Raw genomic sequence first — 23,281 nt, 5'->3', positions numbered from 1 at the left:
CCTGCCATCCCTTTCCCAAAGACCATGAAAATTGGGTCAGTATTAAACCCACTTTGCAACTCCCTAGGGAAAGAGAAATTGTGGGCTTCTCAACAGATATATTGTCCGATATATTGCAGGGCCTGCATGGCAGTACTTTTAGGTGTTTGGTTTTATCTGTTGTGAGGAAAGAGTGGTCTGGGTACTAGCCTAAGACTTAGGAAACCTAGATTCACCTCTTCATTCTGTCTCAGACTCCCTTGATGACTTTTTGCACAAGCCACTTTCTCTCTGCCTCAGTTCTCCATCTGAAAAATGGGGATAATAGCACTGTCCTATCTCAGAGGGGAGTTGAGGATAAATGTTACAGATTGTGAGGTGCACCGATACTATGGTTGTAGGGGCCATACAAGTACTAAGGTATCTAATCCATCTTCTCTATCTTTACCATGCTCCTGACCATGGAGATTCTTTGTTTTTTATTAAGGCTGCAATTTAGTCACAGAAGTCATGGAATCAGTGACTTCCAAAGACCTCCATGACTTCAGCCAGCACTAGCTGGGAGCTGCAGGGTCCCCTACTGTCTGCAGAGGCTGGAAGGCGCAGTGCCACCATGGATGGCAGGGGGGAGCCCCACAGCTTCCCGCCACCACGGGCAGCAGTGGGGGCTCAGCAGCAAGAGGGACCTCCACTGCTCCCATCCTCCATGGGCGGCAGGGGGGATCCCCACAGCTTGGAGCCACCAGCGGAGGGTGATCCTGGAACTCCCAGACCGCCCTCCCCCCCCCCACCAATTGCCCAGGCTACCCATTTTGTCATGGGTGCTTTTAGGAAAAATCAAGGACCAATCACAGGCTTTCGTGAATTTGGCCGTGACTTTACTAAAAATACCCATGACAAAAACTTAGCCTTAATCATTATACAGAGAAGGGAAACTGGTGTGGGTCATAAACACCTCAAAATGCCATTATGTTCCCTCTCTTAGATTTCTCTGTTAACTGTAGCTGAGACCTTTCATAGATAACAGTCCCCATGAACTTCCAGCCTTTTAAGCAAAAACGCACACTGAGCAAAAACTAATCATTCTTGTTGACTCAACATTTTCACTCCGGTTTATGAAAACACAAGAGACTGAAATACGTTTGTTAGGAAGATGAGCACTTCAGACAAACCATATTTATGAAGCCTAGAAGGGAATGAGAACTGTAAAGTCCCCCATCCAGGTTGTCTAAATAAAATCAAATGGATCTGATTTTGGATCTGTGTTTTTCTCATGCTAGGTACTGTTATTACTCTACTACTTAGATTTGGTCTCTCTGTGTATATTGTAATATCTAAAACCATGTGCTTGCATCATTTATTCCATTTTATTCAGATACTTCATTCATTCAAATAAGAAACTGGTGTCCACTATGGTAATTGGATACTATATTACTTTCTCTATTCTTGGTGCTAGGGCTGACAGAAAGCTACTCTATCAACTTAATTTAAACTCCAATATAATCACTCTCCCACCCCTTTAATAACAATACTGCTTCATACTCCCCATGACAGTTTGGCTTCCACTCTAGGACACTGAAAAGATGGAATAGTACTTCACAACTAATAAGCTGCATTTCTTTGTCCTGACATTACAGCTAATCCGGAATTGGATCAGTATTGTGTGTTTTGGAGCAACCTCAACTTGGCTTAGCTTTGAAAGGCTTGTATAAGACACCTCCTTAACTCCAATTTAAAAACCGCCAGAACAACTTCTTGTCCTTTTTCAGTAGAAATGTGCCAATCGGTATCTTTTTTTTTTTTTTCCCTTCCCTTTCTTTCTTTCCAGAAATGGTTAATTCCTAGAAAAATGTGCAGTTCTCTTAGAAGAAAAAAATAAAAGTAAAGTAGTAATAGTGAAACTTCACCAGGATCTCAACTCCTATAAGTCAGAGTCAGAAAACAGCTATAGAGTCTGATTCTTGAGTGGTATAAATTAAAAGAAACTCTATTGATGTCAATGGAACACTGTCTGTAAAAACTGGTAGGAACATAAGAATGGCTGGACTGTGTCAGACCAATGGTCCATGCAGACCAGTATCCTGTCTTCCAACAGTGGCCAGTGCCAGATGCCCTGTTCTGTTCATTCCCTCCAAAGCAATTATCGAGTGATCCATTCAGTCCAGTACCAGCTTCTGGTAGTCAGAGGCTTAGGGACAACCAGAGCATGTGGTTGCATCCCTGACTATCTTGGATAATAGATATTGATGTACCTATCATCTGCGAACCTCTCCACTCTTTTTTCTGAACCTCATTCTACTTTTAACCTTCACAACATCCCCTGGCAAATGATTTCAATGAGTTGACTGTGTGGCGTGTGAAGAAATACTTCCTTATGTTTGTTTTTAAACCTGCTGCTTATTAATTCCATCCGGTGACCCTTAATTCTTGCGTTCTGTGAAATAACACTTCCCTATTCACTTTCTCCACACCATTCACAATTTTCTAGACCTGTATCATATCCCCCCTTAGTCACCTCTTTTCTAAGACCAACAGTCTCAGCCCACGTCTACACTACAAACTTATGTCGATATAACTGTCACTCAAGGGTGTGGAAAATCCATACCCCCGAGCGACACAGTTATACCGCCCGCACTCTCTGTAGAGTGCTATGTCGACAGGAGAGCTTCTCCCGTCAACATAGCTACTGCCTCTTGTGAAGGTGGAGTTCCTGTGCCAATGGGAGAAGCTCTTCTGTCAGCATAGATAGTGTTTTCACTAAGCACTACAGCCATGCAGCTGCACCACTGCAGCACTGTAAGTGTAGCCAAGCCCGCAGTCTTTTAATCTCTCCTCATATGGCAGCTGTTCCATACCCCAATCATTTTTGTTGCCCTTCTCTGTACCTTTTCCAATTCTAATATCTTTTTTTGAGTGGGTGTCAAGAACTGCATGCAGTATTCAAGATGTGGGTGTACAATGGATTTATACAGTGGCACTATATTTTCTGTTTTATTATCTAGCCCTTTCCTAACGGTTCTTAATGGTGTAACTGAAAGGATGATCAAGCCCATTGTCTGAAGTTATCTAGTCCATCCTACTGTACATTTTTTAGTGTGTTGGCCAGTCTGGATTTAAATGTTTCAAGGGATGAGGCTTCCATCACAACTCAGATTGGTGTTTAAAAATAAAGTTTAACTCACTCCCCCCAAAGACCGTTTCGCACATTTTTAAAGGAACAGTGGAATAATTCCAGCCAGACCAAAGAGCCTGTACAAGTGCAAAAAGAAAAGGAGGACTTGTGGCACCTTAGAGACTAACCAATTTATTTGAGCTTAAGTTTTCATGAGCTATGCTGTACTCCTTTTCTTTTTGTGAATACAGACTAACACGGCTGTTACTCTGAAACCTGTACAAGTGCACAGGCTCAAGTGCAATTCTGCTGTGGAAAAAGGTGGGAGACGGGATTTGGCGACAATGCACAGGGAGGTCACATATTCTGGACACGCTGACATTCTGCTGCAAGTGGGTTTGCTGTGCTCCAGCATGTAGGAAGCTGGAGAATGGATCCTGCAGTCTCTCTGGCTGCTGCAGTACAATGTTGTTTCTTTCCTCTCCATGCCTGGCCACTCTCTGGGAGGGCAGACTCCTGGGTTACAGGGCTTTGAGGCTGCTGAATTGGCTGTGGATTAGCTGTGCTGCCATTCTGTGGTTTGGGAAAGGATTCCTTCCACCCACAGGGATCCATAACAAGGGCTGTGCACTGGTTCTAGTCTTTGGCCCTACATGATTAACAATTTGATAGCACTACTAGGTGAAGCAACTGCTAAAATACACAAAAATCCTCCCCCTGGTAACAATGGAATAGAAATCTATAAGGAAACCCTTTTTTATTCCTGTAGACAAGGGATTCTTTGAATGGACTGAACAGAGACCTTGGGTTTTATGGCTTATTACAACAACCCACTAACTCTCTCTTTGTTATGACTGCAGGGTTGTTAATGGACCATTCCACCTTAAATGGTCCCATAACATGTGCTAACTACTTATGCTAAACAATCTGTTCCATCTTGCATTTTTGCTATGATGGCAGGAGTCCTTTCTTGGGCCTAAAGAAAGGTGCTGTATGTAAACTGGAAAGCTTGTCTCTCACCAACAGAAGTTGGTCCAATCAAAGATATTACCCTCACCCACTGTGTCTGTTTTGAATGGTTCTAATTTAAACACAGTTCACTGGATGATAACAAAGTCACATGCTGCTTTGTATCTAATCTCACAGGAAATGCCCTGTGCTGGGCAGTTCAGGGACAAACCGCTACATTCGTCACTATTATTTATGTCACACTTATTTGGAGTTTTATTAGCTTTCCTGCTGCAGTCTTTTTTTTTTTTTTTTTTTTTTTTTTTTTGACAGACAAGTTTTAAAAGTCAAATCCAATCTTTCAATTTTGCAGATGCAAATGAGGTCGTATAGCCATCTTAACTGTTGGAGTGAATCTACAGCTGGGAGAGTTCATGTCCGCACTTGTAAACCTCCCCACACTCCCCCAGTCCATTTTCAGTACAATTTAAAAATCGGGCCCATTGAATTACAAATATTGTGGAAGTTTATTTGGAAATGTTGATTATCTCTGCATTTATTTAAAATGTGGAAGATCTTGCGGGAAGATGGTGGCAGATTCAAATTTATATGGAGTGATTTTTTTAAAATCCATATTAGGAAAAAAATTATTCTCTTAGGATTGCTGTGTGGTGGGGGGATAGCTCAGTAGTTTGAGCATTGGCCTGCTAAACCCAGGGTTGTGAGTTCAATCCTTGAGGGGGCCATTTAGGGATCTGGGGCAAAAATTGGGGATTGGTCCTGCTTTGAGCAGGGGGTTGGACTAGATGACCTCCTGAGGTCCCTTCCAACCCTGATATTCTATGAAATACACAAGAGGTTAACTGAACTAGCCACTAGGTGGCACCAGTGATCCATTCAAATACACCAATGTCAGATTTTTAACTAACATGGGAAATATTTTATAACTAGGTATGGCAAGTGTATTGGTGATACTAATTTTCTTCCTAACATTTGTTGGGGCACAATTGTATCATCAGAGATTGTGGGAGCCAGAAGAAGTAACTCCCCTGATAACAAGATAGTTGTATCCTGAAAACTTAGCATCCTCTTGACAGCAGAAATCTTTGACTCTGAATAAGGTTTAAGAAACACATATTTCAGTCTGCTACGTAGTTTGTTGCAGATATTTTTATCTGTGGAAGTGAACAGAGAAGGCCCCACTGGACTTCTGCATTAACAATGCTCCTTTCTTCCTTTTCTTTCTTTTTTTTTCCCAGTTTCATTTATTTTTAACATCTGTTCTGTTTTGCCTGAACAAAATAGAGTGAGCAAGGCATAATTTTTTTCAGAAGTGGTCATGTTTCAATCATGTTGGAAATCAAAATTCAAAACCTTAGTTGCTGTGAGCCACTGTTGCTTGGAGCATGGTCTAACCCACCCATCTTTTTCTGCTTCTTGCTCGAGATAGATCAAAGCCCAACCTGTGAAACTTAACCCTTTCAAATTTAGGGCAGAAGGGGTGAATTGAAATCTGTCAATCCAGTTCTCTTTTCACATTGAGTCATGCCTCAGAAGAGCATTTGTCCTTATAAGATTTAAATCTCCCAGTGATGGGAAGCTTGAGACTTCTGGTTTTGTTGAGTCTGAGCCCTGATATGACCTCACATCCTGTAAGGAGAGCATGTACACTCCCTGCCCTCTCCTACCTTGTTAAAGTTACACACTATCCTGATCTCAGAGACGTTCTGCTCCATAACATGTATTTTAGTTCAGATTATTCAGCTGTTAAACCTAGAGGCAAGGGCCTCCCTATCCAGCTAAATAGAGAGGAGAAAGGGGAAATAACAAGAAAAGGGACAGTTAAGACAGGGCTACCTGGAGGGAGTTTGTCTTATCTGTACAGAGCATTAATGAGTAAGTGGGCAGCTAAACACCATGGTCTAGGGCTAGCCCGAGCAGACACTTGGTCCTAGGTGCAGTGAGGAAGAGCAGGGCGAGAGAGTCAAGTGCCAAAGAAGTCACAATGGGATTATTTAGCCCACACAGGGCTTTTTTTCGGTTTACCAGTCCTTTTGACAACCGGATGATTGTACCTCTCCAAAGTGCAGCATGACCCAGTTCATGGACTATTTTGATCCCAGTTTATTCCTGACAGGAAATTTTTGGAGGGTCTGGATAGACTTTTGTTCCTTGGAGCAAGAACCCCAAACTAAGAAGAAGCTGCTGCTGCTGCTGTGGTAGTCCCAGTCCTCTGAGCAACCATAGCTGGGCAGTCACCATCCTGCCTGGCACAATTTGAACACAAACCTGAGCCAAACTTAATCCTGATACAGACCCAAATGTCTCTGTCTCTCTAATTTAATGCCTGGTACTCTGGACTGAGACTGTTGCAGAAATCTCTCCAATGAGGGTTGGGAGTTGGTAAGCATTGGTGGAATAAATGGAACGAGGGCATCTAGAAACCATGACATGTAATTTAAAAATTGCTTCTACAGCTTCCCTTTGCTTTCTCCATCCTTTTGGCAGTTCTAATGCCTGGGGCTGGAGTGAATTGGAGCAATAAATAAATAAATCTTCTCACTGGTCTGTGTTTACCTAGAGCCAAAGCAAGACAAGGGGATGTGCTATGGATGAAGAGTAACCAAGTCAGAAAAATAGAGATTTAAAGAAGTTTTCATGAGGAAAAACTAAACATACTCCATTTTCCCTCTGTTTCAATTTCCCTGACATTAGAGCAGTAGCACACAAATACACGGCCCCTCCCTCTGCCTGAGCATTAAGGGCCAGATTTTCAAAGGAATTTAGAAACCTAAAGCTGCAGATAGGTACCTCCTGGGATTATAATATGTGCTTAAGTCTTTAGGCACTCGAATAAATTTGAAAATCTGGCCTTAAGTGTAATGGTGACAGTCTACATCATGCTACAACTGTATGCCCACTGTATGAAAATATGTGAGAATAGAGCCCTTCATGTGATGAAATGACCCCTCTCCCCCCACACACACAAAGATTCAGCTTGCACCAGGCACCTACAATCTCTTATCTTTATTATTTGCTTAGTAAAAACCTGGGAGGCATCTGAGTGTTGCAACTCTGTTCCAGGGCAAGCCCATCCTCGGACATGGCTTATCTGGAGGTATCTTATTGTTGCCTCTGGGACTACTGCTTCAGTGGTCCTGAAATAATGTATCCAGCAGCACTGTATTTCATAATTCCTAAGAGGACAAAGACTGTCTGAGGAAATTCTGAAGATATATCCCTTGTTCCATTTGGTGAAAATCTGGTAGATTCCAAAAGCAAAAAATAGCTCGCTGTCCATATTTTATGAAGCAGAGCTAAACCACTCCTAGAGGAGGCAGTGAAATAACCTGCAGTGAGGAGAATGAGTCCCACAGGAGACAAGAGAATCTCCTCACTTCAGTTCAAATGGTGTGTGGCAGGAATATCCTATACAAGTATTTGACATTTTAGCAGGGCTAGTCATTAGAGGAGGCAAGAGAAATATTACCTGTGGGCAGTGAACATTTTGGTACCCTCCCCACACCTGCTGTAAGTGCAGTACTGTGTTTACAGCAGTAAAAGTGAAGGCAGCTTGCATTAATTGAAATAGGGCAAACTCCGTTTGTATAAAAGAAAACTTCATGCTTTATCCTACGGAGTACCCTCAGGTAAGTTTTGTATGCCAAACTCAGATTTTTCTCATGTTCTTTTAGACTGAGTAGAGATGCTAAGTTTAGGAAACTGTGTCTATGTAGCTTCCTTACATTCTTAATTTGTATAGAGAACAAAGACGCAACACCAGGAATGCCTGCATTCCTGGTCACCTTTCACTGCAGAATGTGAACTTGCTCACTAAACTCAGGGTATATTTAGGCTTCATTATACAGGCTTCAAGCTAGTCACTCTCTTCTTTCCCTTTCTAGATCATTACTTATTAGTGACCGCTTCCCAAACACAATGAAGGGTGGGAGAACTTGTCTGAGTAAATTCCAAAATCTCTTCCAGCTTTTTCAGGCTTGAAATTGTAACCTCCACATTGAGCTTTTTCAAAAATAGCTGTCACGCAGGCAAGGTGGCATGAGTTATACCAGCAGTACCTCTTGTATAACATACTGTATATGGCAGTACTCTTATGGAATTGTCCAAAACGTGGTGAAATCCTACAGTTATTTCTCAGTTAAAACTTGATTGATTTCAGCATCTCTATCCAGCATTCATTCTCTCATGTTAAATCACTGAAAAGGATGCTGAAGAGAACCTGTTGAAGTCCACGGGAGTTTCAGCTAGATAAAGAAAGCAGGGTTTGGTTTAGTGGTAACACTGTTATGAATTGTGATTTGTTAGTGTAGAATATGGCAGGGTTTCCTTTCCTCTTGTTTAAAGGATACAAATCTTTAAATGTATGTTTGTCATTTTAGAATTTTCAAAACAGCTACGTTGTATTTGTGAGTTTAGTGCTCAGAAAGTTTAGCCCTGTGTAAGAAATATTGTGGCTGCATGTCAATTCAATATCCGAATAGGTTCAAATACTAATATCGGTATCCGTATAAGTTACGTATCTCTTGTTTAAGTGCTTCTGTAATTTTAGTCAGTTGGCAAACACTGACAATGTTCTCAGCAATGTATAAGACACAGGTATTACGACAGTTTCTGTCTCTGAAAGCTTACCGTCTGGAAAACAGGAACAGAAAGATAAGATTTCCTAGGAGACTCAGATGCATAGCAAATATATTTATCTGTAACAGATACACTATGATCTCACCAAAAGCTCTTTCATAAGGAATAATTAGTTGGATACATTTAAGTGAATTACGGGCTTTGGGGAGAAGTTGCACTTAAAGCGTTATCCTTCCTTGGTCATTGTACTGCATATGCTTTTTCCATAGCTACTAACTCCTAACTGCACCTCTGTTTTCTCTATGTTCTGCTATTACTGAATGACCTGTTAACAAACCATACACTTCAAAGTACCCAGAACCTACAGTGACCAGGCGTTTTGGTTTTCAACCAGAACACCCAGTTGAAAAGGGATCCTGGCAGCTCTGGTCAGCACCCCTGACTGGACCATTGACTGTCGGGTTGGCGTCGCCGCACAGTGGAGCTGGCAGGCTCCCTCCCAGCCTCTGTGCCACGCAGCTCCCGGGAAGCAGCCACCATATTCCTCCACCTCCAGCTCCTATGCATAGGGGCAACCAGGGGGCTCTACATGCTGCTCCTGCCCCAAGCAGTGCCCCCGTAGCTTCCATTGGCCAATTCGAGCTGCGGGAGTGGTGCCTGCATACAGGGTAGAACACAGAGCCAGCTGGCCACGTATCTGCATAGGAGCTGAAGGAGGACATGGTGGCTGCTTCCCAGGAGCCGCATGGCATGGTGGCTGCTTGAGGTAAGTGCTGGCCAGAGCCTGCATGCCTGACCCCCCTCCAGGGCCCCAAACCCCTGCCCCAGCCCTGATCCCCCTCCTGCTCTCCAATCCCCTCGGTCTCAGCACCCTCCTACACTCCTCCTCCTCCTCCTCCTCCCCCCCAGCCTGGAGCCCCCTCCTGCATCACAAACCCCTCAGCCCTGGCCCCACCCCAGAGCCCTCACCCCCTCCTACACCCCAGTCCCCTTAGCGATCGGGGGGGGGGCTAAAATCCTAAGAAATTTAGCTGGGGGTATCAGTGGCCTCCTGTCAGGGCACTGAAGAAAAACAAAAAGAAAAGGAGTACTTGTGGCACCTTAGAGACTAAGAAAAACAGTCACTGCAAGGCCACTATTCCATTGTATTGACTGCAAAAGCCTCTGTATCTGTCTCAATGTGGGGAGAAGTAGAGGATTCTTGGAGCAGTAGGTCCCTCCAGACCGACCGACCGTCCGTCCGTCCGTCCTTCCCTCCCTCCCCATGACCCTCCTCTTTGTGAGAGCAGCAGGCAGACATAGAGCCTCCCCAAATCCCCACCAACCCCCTGCCTTCTTCCCTTGGCAGTATAACTGCACTGCTCTGCTGTCGGGGTGTTTTGCTTCTGCAAAGAGTGAAGAAGAGGATTTGTACCTGTAATTTGCATCCCATCTACTGCACACTCATGAGGTACCTTTGTATCCTCACCAAGTGGTAGCAGAGTCTGTTTTGTGCCTTTTCCATTTGCATCTGTTTTAAATGTGTTTAAGTGACCAAGAAAAAAAAGCACATTGTGATTATTCACAATAACCTCTGCATTGGCTGAGGAAGGAAACACGTTCACCAATGAGAAAAGGGGACTGTATTTCTAAACTATTTCACAGCACTGCTTGAATTGAGGGGGAAAGAGACCATTTATTCCCCCCTCCTACTCAACTTTTTTCTTTTTCTAATTACCCTTTAATTTTCTTCCAACTAGTACCAGTGAGAGGAGTATAAGGCTGGGATTTTCAAGAGGGACTAAAGGAGTTAGGTCCCAACTCCTATATAAAGTCAATGGGAGTCGGATATCTGGGATAAATTGTTCAGTACTCAAGTGATTTAGGAATCTGTCTCTTTCAAAAGTGACTAAGTCCCATTGAATGTCACGTAGCACGAGTTGATCTTAACACAGGACCAGAGCCTGAAGGAGAAAGACAAAGAAGACAGGGCAAACTAAACTTCATTAGGGTATTGGCAAAGAAGCCGGATTTGAATGGAGACAAGGTGATGAATATAACAGAGGGGACTGAATTGGTGAAACCTGTATGCTAAGGGGCCACAGAGGAGAGTTCCTTCGAAAAAGAAATTGACAGGAGGCCATAAGGATACATAAATTGCAATTGCCCTACTCTCCACTTAAACATCTCATTCTGGGCAGGTAAATTAAACCAGTTTAAGACCCCCAGACACTTACAGCTACTTTCCCCATCATCCATAGCATATCTGCATTTGACCCAATATATTTTCCTTCTACTTTGTGGATTAAATTAGAATGTCTGGAAAGCTAAATTTATTCATCCTGGCCATTTTTCGGATTGCCCTCCCTCCACCATTTCAATGGCCTTTTTCAAATATTTTAATTAAAAAAAAAAAAAGTTCACTTAGTGACAGCTGAGTAGGGCTAACACCGTAGTAGAATAAAGCATAGGTAATTTGAAACAAGTGAGATGCACGCATAATTGCATTTTAAAATACTTTATTACTTGAAGAACCTAAATCTCCTAGTCTAGAAATTACTTTCAGGTGATTGATATTACATATAAAACTATTATGTCAAGCATTTAAAACTGTCATCAAACAATATTTTGATATCCCCAAGGGTTTCTTCTGAGCATCCTTTTCCTGTTTTGCATTTAAAATGACATACTAAAATAAGTGCCGGCGATTAAGGAAGATTCATATGTTATATTTTGTATTTTATAAAGGAAACCCAGCAGAACTGTTTGGGGGGATATTTAGTTACAGGAAACCCACTTGCTGAGTCACCCCCTACCCCTTTTCAGTTGAAACAATTAAAATGTTGGTTTTGGTTGGAGCTCAGAAATTCTATTGGATCCAAATGCCTTTCAAACATCTTCACCAGCTGATACCCAAGCTTGAAAATTTTCGGGACTGCCTATGAAGATAGGGCTAGGGCTTTATTTCAGGCTCTATATCTAAATGTCCTTGAATTCTGGCCAGGTTTCTATCAAGATCTGAACTTAGGTGTATTTCTGTGCACTGGAACAGGTCAGAAAAAGGGGGGAAATGGTAGTTTTCTTAATTTTTCACTAAAATTTTGAAAATGTACAATGCTATTCTACTTTATGTACATGTTTCTGAAAAGAGAAGGCATTAATTTTGATCATCTTAACACAGTGCTGTAGATAAAGCATTAGACTGGAGACACAATAACTGAGTTCTGTTCCCATCTTTGCCATTGACTTGTTGAGACATTGAACAAGTCATTGAAACTGTGTTTCAGCCTCCCTTTCTGTAAAATGGGGATAATGATGCTTACTCATCTTTGCAAAGCATGTTGAAATTTATTGATGAAAAGAACTATGTGCTAATATTCTTATTTTTAGCTGTCCGATGAAATATTCACTAGTTCTTATATAACCACTTTTAAGAATAACACGGTAGCATCCTTATGGAAAACTCCTATGAAATTGGCTAGAAAATAACCTGTCTTTATAATATTTTAACCAACCTCTCTCTAGAAATGTATAGCTAGGTAATAAGAGGCCAATCCAATTCCTACTGGCGGATCTTTTCATTGGCTTTGACTATATTTTGGATCAAGGTTTTGAAAGGCCTAATAAATTCAATAGGAGGTTTCAAACGTTCTGTAGAAAGGATCTCATTGTCTATTAAATTTTTGGGGTTGGATCCTTCAGTTGCACCAAGCTCACAAAGCTGTGAGAGAGATCCACCTTTCTGTTCCCCCCTCTTTTAGGGCCAGGTAGGACATAGGGCCACTAAGTCCCACTGAGTGGGATGGTCAGTGGGGACAGCTCCATTGACTGAGGATTGCACAACATTTTGGCCCTGCCTCTGTATCTGAGGAGGTAGAACAGGTGCAAAAAGTGTGTGTGTCTCTAACCAAGGCTGAGGACATAGCTCTATATGTTTTTAGAGTTATTTTTATAGTAAGCTGTTGGTTTCATCCCAATTAAATTCTATTGGACCTTTTTCTATAAAAGATCAAAACAATCAAATGTGCTTTTTCCTTCTCTTATACTGAAAAATCTGAGGTATTTACATGATTCATTCTCAACAAATGGATTTTTTTAAATTAAATAAAATAATAATGTATCTTATTAGGCAACAATGATTTTTAGTTCCAAAAGTCACATTTGAGAATACATAATAGTCATGACCTGTGGATACTATGAGCTAATGTCTACTTGTAAGAAACTTTTCCATTGAAGCTCAAAATGATGTTTACCATCTACTTGCTGTTACTCAGAGATATTCAACATTAGAGTGCTGCTGCTGTGTGATTTTTATACACCGACTCTCACACACAGTATGGATATCATAAGTATATAATAATCATGATACACTAGATTCTAAAGAGCCCTAAGTCAGCCCAAGAGAAAATTACTGTGCATGCTACCCTTCTCAATAGAAAAAAATCCTTTCCCAATGAAGCCCGTAACTGATCCCTCCCTAACCCGAGAAAATATTAATAGAATCCTTTAAACAAGCAGGAGAAAATGCAAAATGTTACAAAAAAGTCTAACAGTTACACGAAGAGCTACAAATTATATTTTTTTTCTCACTTTGAATTTAGGAGATTTCCCCAATGGGGTATTTTCTTTAATTCTTTGAAAAAATCATACTGAGATTGAGTGCACAGACGTTTTGTAGTGGAGAAATTTCTACTTGAACTTCAAACAGCATATGGCAAAAACTTGAGTAACTTAGCAAGTCCTGTGGAAGACCCAAGTGATTATTTTATGACTGCTTGAGCCTTTAACCAATTGTGTTCAGGCTTAGTCATTGTGGATAGGTCATTTGGAGTGTCAAAACTGGGTATACTTACATTTAGATTTTTGGGAAAGGGCAGTACAAGTGGATCAAAGACACTTGTGGTTCACCTTAAGAGGCCTGGATTCCGTGTCTGCTTTAGGTCAGTGGAGTAAGATATTTTGTTGATTCCAAATCCGCACCTACAAAAAGTTAGTTGTATTTTAAAACATCAGGTTAGAATTTAGACCATTAAATAAAGATACGGGCACTCTCAATAACAAATAACATAAAGTATTATTCTTTTTGCACAGACATCAAGAAACATTGACCAAGATTTTCAAATCCAAGTGGCTAAGAAACAGATGGCAATATTCCATTATGTTCTTTACCTCAATAAAAGCACATGACTCTTGTGTGTGCACTGTGCTCGGAAAAGACACTGGTTCTTCAGAGGCTTTGATCTCTGTGTGATATGCTTGGCGCCTTGCTGGACTAAACTCTAAGTATGAGGATGCTGGACATTCAGGCAACAAGAGAATGCCAGTATTTAACCACTGAGCTCTCCTTTAATAAAACTGAGCGTGCACTGCTTCTTTTTCAGAATGCAAAAGAATTTAAGTCCGTTTTAAGGTAATGGCTTATTGTCATTAGTTTTAAGACAAAAATTAATGATAGTAGGTCATTGTCACTTTTTTTAATAATGTTTTTGCCTCTGAAAGTCCCCCATTAACAGTGGCAAAACACTATCGCTCTTGAATTGGATTTTGTGAATTTCTCACAAAAGCTGAGTTACCTGAAAGCTTAGATGTCCATACTATTGAGTGATGTGGTAGGGGTTTGACACGAAATCCCCTGAAGTCAATTAAGAGAATCCCTCAACTTCAGTGAACTTTGACTCAACCTGTGGATTCAGTCCTGCAAATTACTGAGCACTGACTTCAATGAAACTGCAGATGCATAAGTGCTTTGCTAGATCAAGGTCAGAGAGTTCAGCACCTTGCAGGACTGAGGTCTTAAAAAGATTACAATAATGATAATTAATGATCTCTTCTTTAGCAGCTCAATTTCCATATTTCAGTTAGAGGAGGGCAAGAAACTGATTTTTCCATCCCTCAAAAGCATTTGAGATATTGAAAAATTTTCCTCTCCCAAATCAGATGAAAAGTTAAAATCTGAATTTTTCGGCAACTGAAAATCAAAAAATATTTTTGGTTTGGGTCAATCAAAACATTTCATTTTGTTAATCTTGGAATGTTTAATTTCAATTTTGATCTTCTTTAACTATTTTTAGTCTAAATTTACTAAAATTTCAAAACAAAAAATCATCTTGACATTAGAAACCGGTCATTTTTGATAATTTTAAAACTTGTTCTCAATACTATTTTGATGCAGGAGATTCATCAAACTGACCCTGTTTCATTAACAGTTTTGGTTTTGATGAATCAGCAGGGGACTTTTTGGTTTAAAAAAAAAAAGTTAAAAAATTCCCTAGCAGCTCTTATTACAATAAGTAAATGTTTGGTAAATTAGAAAAGCAAACAAATAAGACTCTGCTTCCCACGGATGGTTCATTTTCTAGCCCAATTCCAGCAGAACATTAAGGCTGGCTGCCATGAAACCACATGAAAGGAAATGGAAAACACTTCTTCCAAGTCTCTAATGTTCCTGGCCCATCTTTACATTGTCAAGAGTCATGAATTTGTTTTAAAATCTAAGTACTAGGAGATTCTATAGAACCAATAATATACTAAAGCTGAACACTTTTCAAAATATATTTCTTATTTTGTCTCCTTTTTAGCTATAGCACATTACTAGCTATGCAAACATAAATAAAGCAGGGGGGTAAACTCCAGGGAAGGAGAGGAGTTGTTTAAAGTTAAGGGCCAGTGTTGGTACAAGAACAAATGGATATAAACTGGCCCTCAACAAGTTTAGATTTGAAATTAGATGAAGGTTCCTAACGATCAAAGGAGTGACATTCTGGAACAGACTTCTAAGGAGAACAATGTGGGCAAAAAACTTAACTGGTTTCAAGACTCAGCTTGATAAATTTATGGAGGGAATGATCAGATGAGACTGCCTACAATGGCATGGGCCCATCTGCGACTGCTAGCAGCAAATATCTCCAACAGCCAGAGATGAGACACTAGGTGGGCAGGCCTCTGAGTTACTACAGTGAATACTTCCTCCCTTTCTGGCTGGTGGGTCTTACTGACATGTTCAGGGTCTAACTGATCACTACATTTGGGGTTGGGAATGAAGTTTCCCTCAGGTCAGATTGGCAGAGACCCTGGTTTTTTGTTTCGTTTTGTTTTTTTTTCCTTCCTCTGAAGTGTGGGCATGGGTTGCTTGCTAGTTTGCATAGAGTAAATGGCAGATTCTCTGAAACTTGAAGTCTTTAAATCATTATTTGAGGGCTTCAGAAACTCAGCCAGAAGTTAGGTATATATTACAGGAATAGGTGGGTAAGGGTCTGTGGCCTGCAATGTGCAGGAGGTCAGACGAGATGGTCATGATGGTTCCTTCTGATCTTAAAGTCTATGGGGAGATACAAATGAAAACCAATATCTTAAAGCATCCCTAAATATATGAAGATTTTGGGAGTAGGCAGAAAGACAAAACCCATTCCCAATTTTATCTTTTAAAACAGAAAATAACTTGACTTCCTTTTAACTCAAACTTTTTCCCGCCCACTTTGAATATATTTATCCTGTTACAGTTACCTATCTATCTAATCAGGGTTATCTGTTTAATCTATTTTAGTATAGGCAGAGCTGGTAGCAATTGCTTTTGTTAAGGTTGCCTAATACTTCCCATTATAACACCCTGTTTTCAATTGCTTATAATTTTGCCAAACTTTAATCTTTCTGACTGAAATACCCCATTCCAGGTGTCTGCCTCAGACTGAATTTGTTTTTTGAAAGTTTCAGCAAAAATGGTTCATTCTTGAGAATGAGATTTCTTTTTGTTGAGCGTCTCTAGCATCTTGGTGTTTGGAACAAGAGTTTGAAATCGGGCAAGGGGGATTGTCCTGATGTCAAGAATGTGCTTTTATTTTATCTCTGTGAAAATGCACCCAGATTTGACCAAGTTATAAGCCTCTGAAAATCACAGGTTGCACATGCTTAGGAGAGACTCATTAGAGTTTGTCAAATAACTTCTTATAAGATTCCATCTGTACTAAGCATGTTCCAGCCTAGGATGGCAGGGACTGAGCAGGACTTTCCATGCAATTATTCCTTCCTGTGTCTGGCACCTAGTCGCAGGAACAGAGAGGAGGGAGTCTGTCATAAGAACATAAGAATGGTCAGACCAGTGGTCCACCTAGCTCAGTTTCCTGTCTTCTGACAGTGGCCTGTGCCAGATGCTTCAAAGGGAATGAACAGAACAGGGCAATTATCAAATGATCTATCCCATCATCCATTCCCAGCATCTGGCAGTCAGAGACTTAAGGACACCTGTCTCTCCTGTGTTCTCAATGCATCTCCTGCTGGCACGCAGGGGATGGAGCCAGAGAATGGGAGGGGGAGCTTAATAGAAGAGGGGTATTGAAGCCAGAGGACAGAGGGAGGGGCTGGACAGGAGTGGGTGGGTGGGTGGGTGGGGGGAGGGTCAGGATGGGGACAGGATCAGAAGTGCCTATAACCACTCCCCTCCAGAACCTGGAATCAAACCCAGAATTCTGAGTCTCTGAATTTCTATGCTCATAAACTGAGGGGTGGTAACTTTTGGTAAATGCTGATTTTTTTTTAAATGAATCCGATTGTATATGACCATATACCATAATGAGTAACTTAAGCTAGACACAAAATGTCCTAATCTGTGACAGTGAGTCAGACAGACAGACAATGAGACTTCTAGTCTGTGCAGACTCCGAGATATAGAAAGAGCTTCAGTTTAGTATCCAAACTTTTGGGCACTTATCCAAAGTAATCTGAACCTCCTTTTTGGGTTATCACATTGTTGAGGATCTACAGCAAGTGGGACAATTTACCAGACATAGAACAGGCACTGTTCCTCCCTCCCCCATTCAAGTAATAATGTTTATCATCCGAAATCAGAACAAGTTAATGTGCAGAAAAGAATAATAGAAAACTCCCCCAGCCTGGGGTTCAATGGTATATGTAGAACCTGACTTTCCCAAAGGCATTCTCGTCTTTCTGGCCGAGAATCTCAGCTGCACCCAGCTTCCACAGCTGAGAGTGGGGCCGACAAGGGAGCCAGCTGCTGCTTCTTGATTCTGGGACTAGTTCTATGCCAGTCCCATAGCTGGTTAGAGCAGCCCAGCTCTACTTTATTGTGACTGACTGGCTCCCCCAAGGGGCCATCTTCCAAGCAGCTATTGCCAGAGCATGATCCCCAACCCCCAACACACCCTCTGTGCTAGGGGTTGCATAGGAGTTGACTGGGAAATCTCCAGCTGGACATATATGGCTGCTTTCCTGCCTCTTTGTGCCACCTGAGCGGAGCAAAGGGTTAGATTGCTTGCATGTGTGAGAGAGAGACGGTCAGCTTTCAGCAGATAACTTATTGCCTTTCCCCCTCAGCACTTGTGCAGCTATGATTGCATTGCTCAATATACATTGCTACGGTGTTGGAAGTTTTTTCTAAGTGTTCTTTGAAAAATATGCACAGAAAGTTAACATTTAATAGGAGATTAAACTAGTGCATGAAGAGATGTGACAAGACGTTACAAACGCCTGTGGCACGCATAAATCCTAAAGGAATAGCTGTGCTAAGAGTGATATACTGGTACTATCAGGTTATCTGTGTTTAAAAGCTTTCTACTGCACTTTCTTAAAAGTGGAGGGAGAGAATATGGAAGAGAAGATTGTAGAGGGCAGAATCCCCCATTCCATCCCTATGCCAAGAGGCAGCAGAGATGAAAGGAGCTCGAAAAAGGGGCTCAACAGACATCCATTGCCTCTTGCAAACAGAACAAAGATGAGAAAAGTAAAGTCATATTTTAAATGGACAGAATACAATATAAACAACGAGGAGTCCTTGTGGCACCTTAAAGATTAACACATTTCTTTGGGCATAAGCTTTTGTGGGATATAACCCACTTCATCAGATACATGTCATTGTTTTTGCTGATATAGACTAACACAGCTACCACTCTGAAACCTGTCCGAATACAGTATGTGTATTTCAAATAGCCAAGGGAAGAAAGTAACACAAAAGCCAGTGTCACACCCCTTTATCCCACTCAAGGGATAGAAGATAAAATAATGTACAATACTTGGGTACTTAATGTGTTTCATCCCTTTGAGTAGGATAAAGGGATGTGAATTGGCACCAGTTCTGTCTCATTTCTGGGTCTTGGAGATGCATCTTCTGCTCCCTGATTGCCGTTTGCCTCTCAGCCTTATATCCTGCCAAGTAGGCTTCCTCATCTGAACAGCTGAGATACTCAATCCTTTGTAGAGTGAATCTATGTTCATTCATTGTTTTGAGCTCCAAAGTTCAGCTCGGGATCTAACCTTGCCCACAGTTTTGCAGGGGTTTGGTTCAGCCCTTCAGAAAGGTGAAAGCCAGTCACAAATTCATATCCAAACTTTCCCAGCCAAATGACCTGCTCCTGCCCTCAATCCAAACTTCCACTGATTTCTCTGAGAGTAGGCCCAGGCCCAAAATTCATGGGTGTTTGGAGCTTTCTACTTTGAGCCATTCTCTAATTATATTGAGTATCGTGTCTATATGCATAGATGTAGGAATCAGTTTCAGGACAAAGACATCCTTCCATTTAACTTCTTTTTAAAATTGAAACATTATAATTAAATTAAAGTTTATTTATTTATAATATGAGAAAAAGCTTGTGAGGGTGTCTACTATAACAGAGCTAGACCAATAATGCCAATGACTTTGTCAGCTGCAGCTCATGACAACAGGATGAAGGCTGTCCTGGGTGATTTGGAAAAGAGTAGGCAGAGGGCTTGGTCTTAGGGGACAGAACCTTGACACGGTTCCTTTCTGGTGGACACAAGGAGAAATAGTCATGGGATATGGGGGGGAATAAAAGGGCTTCTGGAGAAGAAACATAAGTACAAGACCACCTGTTTGCACTGTTTCATCTGCTAGGTCTATATCTGTAGGTATGTTTTATGTAGATGTGTAACTGGAGAAATGAGGTAATCCCTGGTTTTTTTTTGTTTTTTTTTTTTTTGTACTGCACCTTTAATCACTGGGATCTCTCTGCCGGCTGCAAATGGTAGCTGGGTGAGGCAGCTGATATTTTGTGTTTTCAGTTTGAATTCTGAAAGTCAGAGTAGGTCACTAGCCTCTCTCTCATGGAAGACAGTATGACACCGATTCAGCTAACCACTCACATATTTGTTGTACTGCATGTGATTAAATCCCAGTTAAGCACATGCTTAAGTGCTTTCACTGAATCAAGCCATCTACATCTTTGTTTCTTTTAACCTGAAATAGAAGTAATCTAGATTGAAATACTGTTCTCTTTTATGGGGCAAAATAGGGCCAAATGCAGTCGGGTGCTTACATAGCAACCCTCCCATTGACTTCAGCAGGAACTTTTTTCTGAATAAGAACTGCTGAGGAATATAAGACTGAGTGTGAAGAAAAGCTGGAGGAAGATGTATATACAGCCACATTTTTCAGAAGTGGCACCATATGGAAGATTTTGTAAACTGCACCACAAAATGTATACATCATAGAACTGGTATTTGCACTTTCAACTGTAATTTTTAGTGCTGGTAATAAGCAGATATAAATTGAACATTATTTTTAAAGGGTTTGTAATATTTAAGGGTGAGAATACACATAATTTGCTCTTGTTTGCAAATCACATTCCTTTTTCGGTGTCTTTGCTTCCTTCACAACCTCTGAATTTCTTCCCCCGTCATAGAAACACAAACCTTTATGTAACTACAAAAACAACGAGGAGTCCTTGTGGCACCTTGGAGACTAACAAATTCTTTGGGGCATAAACTTTCGTGGGCTATAACCCACTTCAACAGATGCATGAAAGCTTATGCCGAAATAAATTTCTTAGTCTCTAAGGTGCCCCAAGGACGTCTCGTTGTTTCTGCTGATACAGACTAACATGGCTACCACTCTGAAACCTGTTTTATGTAACTGTGAAGCTTCCCTCTAGATGCACACCAAATTCTAGGAGAACACTAGAATTGCTTATGACCGATAAAGTCACATTACTGTTTTGTTTTGTTTAAACCATAAGAGAAATGAGACGGGGGGTAGAAATCAGTGCAGCTCAAGATCCTTAGTGCTTCATGATGCAAAAACATAAGCATCTATCCAGGTGCAAACCCCTCACTTTATTTTTTTTAAAAAAAGTGTGAAATCAATATAAAGAGGTTTGTACTGAATTTGCAAATGCTGGCAGCATGCAATATTGCAATTATTGTCAAGACTTTGAGATACTGGAACCAGAACCAGGAGTTTAAACAACACAGGGAAAGGCATTTTTGCATTTTCTTTTGCAAAAATATATGAAATAGAGTTGAAAGCATTTCGCATGACTGCATCTGAAATGATGAGCAAAGATAATGCCATGACTGTCACTTTTTACTTAAAAAAAACAAAACAAACAAACAAAAAAAGAGAGAATTGTCCAGACAGTTACCCTGTTAAATTTATCAGATTTTTGTTCTGCAAAAAGAATTCCACATATTTTGCTCTTTGAAAAGAATCCTGCTAATCACCTCTTAGAGGTATTTTACTAATGCTTCATACATGTCTTGATTTGGCTGGATAAGGAAAGGTACCTTGCTTCTCTATTTAGTGAAGAGAGACGATAAATAGGATGGGTAACATCAGGCATTGGACTGTGCTTCTGCATGCCATCAAACTAAAACAAGGCATTAATCGTTCCAGGTTATGTGATCCAGTGATAACAATGCCTGTATTGTGAATCACCACTGCATGACGTAAGTTTTTTTTCTTGCCATTTAGCATATTTCTTCTTTTTGACCCAATGTCTACATAGAGGAGGCCCAATCCAGCTGCGTGCTGAGTCCCTGCACAACCGCAGTTCTCAAGAGGTGCTCAGCACCTTGTAGTTTGGGCCCAGATTTTGTTCAGTGTTAGAAGAAAGCTGTGAGAATTTCTTTCTAGATGAGCAATGGATGTTTCGGATATGAACATGAAAGAAGAATAATACTCTGAAGGCCCCAGTTCAGCAAGGTATTTAAGCACACAGGGAATTTAAGCATGTGAGTGGTCATTTTTATGTCCTGGATTTGGATTACTTCAGTGGGACCATTCACATACTTAAAATAATGCACATGCATAAGTGCCTTGTTGAATTAGAGCAAGACCATGTTTTTCATTAGGTATTTTAAACCGATATTAATGATATTAGTCTGACAACACCCTTATGAGGTAGGTAAACGTTATCTTTGTTTAAAGGTGGTGATTTGCCCCACATCACACTATGAATCAATAGCAGATCCAGCAACTCATCCAATGACTCCTGAATCCCAGTTCCTTGCTCTAACCACTACCAAATACTCTGCCTTTGTGGTTCCTATGTAAAAATCCGACCCCTTCTAAAATGAAGACAAGAGCAACTGTTAATAGTGGCATGTTGCCCCAGTCTGGACAGATTTATATTATAATTTTTTTTTCATACTGCGCAGAAGAATTTAAACATAGGAACTGGAAACAAAACTTACACTAAAACAGCAAGAAAAATTAAAGATTAAAATTTCAGAACTAAATGGGTGGCTTTAATGATGCAGCTCCTATAGACTTTAGTGAGTGCATTCCATGGATAAAATCATTCAGAATTTAGCTGTAAAAATCTTAATTTATGCCAATGAAAGCAAGAAGTTCCTTTTACTACATTTGCCTCATTGTCTCAGCGTAATTCCCCTTTCTTACTCAGTTAACACAGTATTTCATCCCGATCTAAAATTATAAGCACAAAATATATTTCCTTTCATTTGGCTCTAGTAACTTAGAGCTAAAAATCAATAGAAGTTAGGCACCTAGGCACAAGTCTCACTAGATGCCAATCTGCATCTTTAGGTACCGAATACTTTTAAAAAACTGACCCTGAATTCCTTGTGATAAGACTACTGGAGAAATCAGCAGCTGGCATGTGTGTGTGACTTGCTGACATGCAGGCACAGATGTTACATTTCCTTTAGGCTGTTGGACTCCGTAGAAATTCCGTAAAACAATTTATTCTTGTGGCACAATCTGGCTACTTATGAGATATTTACATGGAAGTGACACTCAGTCACAGTACCCAAGGAGATGTTAGATGAGTTCCCAAGAGATCTTCAGAAACAATAGCTTATGGCTACGGTGACCTTCCAACAAACACAGACAGACAGGGATAGAGCGCACATCGCCAACCCCACAATTCTATTTGAATGGCTCTAGAGTTTCAGAGGAGCACACTGAATTATCGAGGGTAATTAAGGACTCAAGGTGCCAGGAAGCTTAAATGGAGCAATTAGGGTTGTTGAATCTTAATTCTTCTAGGCCTTCCAAGTTAAAATTCTATATCCCTGCATATCTGTGTGTGGGCACACCTGCACATAGCTGTGTGTATGATGTGTCTGTACTCAATGCACCTAGGCTGAGTTTTGTGTTTTGTAATGAAATCTGTGCCCTGGTGTGACTGTTGATTTCTTAGCTGAAATTTTCCCCAGTTCCAATTTTTAAATTGCCCAATACATTAATTGGGTTGACTAGCACCAGTCAATCTTGGTCAGCTCTGTGAAAGGTACCTCTAAAAAGAAAGATTAGGTGTAAATGATATGGTGGAATTATTGCTGGGTTATTTTTGTATGCCTCTTTAAATAAACCTCTCCATTTCCTTATTTGTTACATTCAACAAACCATCATTTTGGAACCATCCCTTCTGGAATTATATCTACTCTTGTAAGGAA

The 23,281-nt window shown here is 40.8% G+C and overlaps 1 protein-coding gene across 2 annotated transcripts in view; it reads right to left on the bottom strand.

Annotated features, from left to right (window-relative positions):
- Nucleotides 1-23,281, bottom strand: part of COL8A1 (collagen type VIII alpha 1 chain) — a 117,912-nt gene that overhangs the window by 32,515 nt on the left and 62,116 nt on the right. Inside the window, exon 2 of one of the 2 annotated variants that reach the window (XM_084633318.1) lies at nucleotides 13,471-13,597. The exons of the other annotated variant lie outside the window; for it this stretch is intronic. The gene's annotated coding sequence lies outside the window, so the exon portion shown is untranslated. The remainder of the gene's footprint in view (nucleotides 1-13,470; nucleotides 13,598-23,281) is intronic. 2 annotated transcript variants of the gene reach the window in all.

The sequence above is a fragment of the Lepidochelys olivacea genome (genome assembly GCF_965140295.1).
Source record: "Lepidochelys olivacea isolate rLepOli2 genome assembly, chromosome: 1".
In the NCBI taxonomy this organism is placed as follows: Eukaryota; Metazoa; Chordata; order Testudines; family Cheloniidae; genus Lepidochelys; species Lepidochelys olivacea.
Note: the sequence above shows the minus strand (reverse complement) of the source record. Positions and strands in the feature narration are given on the sequence as shown.